Raw genomic sequence first — 2,860 nt, forward strand, 5'->3', positions numbered from 1 at the left:
TCACTCAGGGGTGTGAACACTTAAGTAAATTAGATATTTCTGTTCTTCATTTACTATAATTTTGCCAACATTTCTAAAAACATATTTTAACTTTTTCATTATGGGCTATTGTGTGTAGATGGGTGAGAAAAAAAAGTATATTTAATCCATTTTGAATTCAGACTGTAATAACAAAATGTGTTTTTTCTAGTTTCCTGTGTGATCTTAGGTATGTTCTCTCTCTCCCCTCCCAGAGAACCTGAGCCCTAAGACCATGCCTCAGGACTACCTGGCCTGACGATTCCTGGCTGTCCCTGTCCCCAGTCCACCTGGTCATGCTGCTGCTCCAGTTTCTGCTGTTCTGCCTGTGGCTATGGAACCCTGACCTGTTCACCGGAGGTGCTACCCAGACCTCTCTCTCTCTCTCTCGCTGCTCAGCTTTGAAAAGCCAACTGACATTTACTCCTGAGGTGCTGACCTGTTGAACCCTCTATCACCACTGTGATTATTATTTGACCTTGCTTGTCATCTATGAATGTTTGAACATCTTTGATGTGGCCTTAATGGCCATGTACTCTTATAATCTCCATCCGGCACAGCCAGAAGAGGACTGGCCACCCTTTGGGGCTGGTTTCTCTCTAGGTTTCTTCTTAGGTTCCTGCGTTTCTAGGAAGTTTTTCCTAGCCACCGTGCTTCTACATTTGCATTGCTTGCTCTTTGTGGGTTAAGGCTGGGTATCTGTATAGGCACTTTGTGACAACTGCTAATGTAAAAAGGGCTTTATACGATAGATAGATAGATAGATAGATAGATAGATAGATAGATAGATAGATAGATAGATAGATAGATAGATAGATAGATAGACAATGCTGACAGCTAAAAGTGTGAATACACCATTTTAAAAATTGGTTTGGGCCCCCCTGAGCGGATCCTGCTTGCCAGAATCTCTCCCAACTCTCTCCTCTGCCAGGGGGGCAAGTCACATACAGTAGCTGACATGCAACAGCCACAGGCAGAGCAGCTGAGAGAGAAGAGCGCACTCTCCCAGAGAGAGGAGCTCTACTGACCTGAGGCTACAGACTAACACCGGTGATATGACAGAAGATGAATCTGGTCCTACATGCCTCCCTGTGCCTCACAGAAAAGAGAAATGCAAACTGACACTTTGAGATGTGGAAAGGTCAATTGTGGATCTTATCTTGTACATTTTGACTTACAGCACTTGTCTTTACACTGAATGCATAGACATGATTATTAATAAACAGGACATAAATGCCTCATGCAATATGCAAACTTATGCAGGTGTGTGCATTTACACACACACAATCACATAGGCTATATACACCCCACAGAGCAACATCAAGTAGTTCGACAGACAATAGATAAGCTACAAAGGAAATAACTAACATTTTGTGGTGGTGGTGTTGGGGTGCTCATGAAAGTTTATAATCATCTCATGTAAAAAAAATGGCAAGTGTTAATAAAATATTGAACATATAGGTGCATTTTAAACAAAAGACTGATATCTAAATGTTATTCAAATAAAACTTTATATATGTCTCCTCCATCAACTCAGAGCAACAGGGTGGAAGGCGTCGTGTACCTGGGTGCCAAGAAAAATGTACAGTCAATGACATGTTCTCTAAGATATAAGATAAGAAATCACATAATAATTCAAGCTATCGGTGGCGCAGCGCCAACATCATCCAACATAACCGTAGCCTATATGTTGCACGGCTCGGTAACCTGTGCAGTCCAGGTAAGCCTAAACGTGAGTTCAAGTCCGTCGTAATTCATCACTGGCAGTTACTATATCTGATAATAACAGTGTAGATAATATACTAGTTCACAGTCACACAAATGTTGCCGTATGAACCAATACGAAATACAAAACAGCAATAAAAAAATGCATCTTACCATATAAACTCTTTGCCAAATCAGCTCGGTAAAGTCAAATTCATTGGTGGCACCCTTTTAGAGGAGCTCCGTAAAGCATCTTCGTGTTCTCGACGGTTTGTCCAGTAGCGGAGTGGGATGAGCACTGGGAACTGAGAGCGAGCAGCGCCCGGTTGTGGAAACGCGCGATTGAGCAGCAGAGAGCGCTTGAAGAGGCAAAGCAGTAAGCCTCCCCCGTGTCATTTTCAGCCCATAGCTGACTCAATAGTTGGTTTCTTTCGATGTCTTATATAATAGGCTTTGAATCATCACACATTTTAGAATAACTGTAAGACTATACTAGATTTGGGCAAACAGGTTCATATGGTAACCAAAACAACCTGCCCAGATAGCACATTTGGTTCCTTTGAAATTGTAGGAACAAATGTTTTTGGTTTCACATTGATTGTGGGATCAAAGCCATAGGTTTCCTGACCGGTAAAATGTAAAGTTTTTTAAATGTTCTGAGAACAGATGTAAAAGTTTTCACTGTTCGGGAACATTTATTTTTAGGTTGCAGTGAGGTTCTGAGAACGTTTTACTCTGGTTCCTTGAAAGGTTTCCTGGGAGGTTTTATTGATGCTGAAAATGGAATTCATAGGTTATTTGGATGTTTTGAATAACTTCCTCAAAACTTTAACTGAATGTTCCATTAAGACTTAATGACACTGCTAGATAATTTTGCGTTAACTGTTTTAAACTCCAAGCACAGATAAAACACATGGAAATTAATTTCCTTACGCATGCAACCACATCAGTGAGACCCAAACCTATAATCCTCTGTTTTCTGTCCATGGAATTAGTATTCCATGGACAGAAACATTCTGAGAATGTACTAAAGTTTTCTTGTGGTTTTAATGGAACGTTTTCTTAATGTTCTCGCAACAATTTGAGGACATGACTTTAAATAGAACTATGAAGAAACCAGTAGGAAACGTTATGCTGA

General features: G+C 40.6%; 1 long non-coding RNA gene across 1 annotated transcript; it reads right to left on the reverse strand.

Moving 5' to 3' along the window:
* Window positions 1–1,152: 1,152 nt before the first annotated feature.
* Window positions 1,153–2,264, reverse strand: LOC115197387 (uncharacterized). Its single transcript, XR_003879011.1, has 2 exons — window positions 1,897–2,264; window positions 1,153–1,582 (listed from the first exon to the last, which is right to left on the reverse strand). It is a non-coding gene; the product is annotated as an uncharacterized LOC115197387 (long non-coding RNA).
* Window positions 2,265–2,860: the final 596 nt, after the last annotated feature.

This window comes from Salmo trutta, chromosome 7 (assembly GCF_901001165.1).
Source record: "Salmo trutta chromosome 7, fSalTru1.1, whole genome shotgun sequence".
NCBI lineage: Eukaryota > Metazoa > Chordata > Actinopteri > Salmoniformes > Salmonidae > Salmo > Salmo trutta.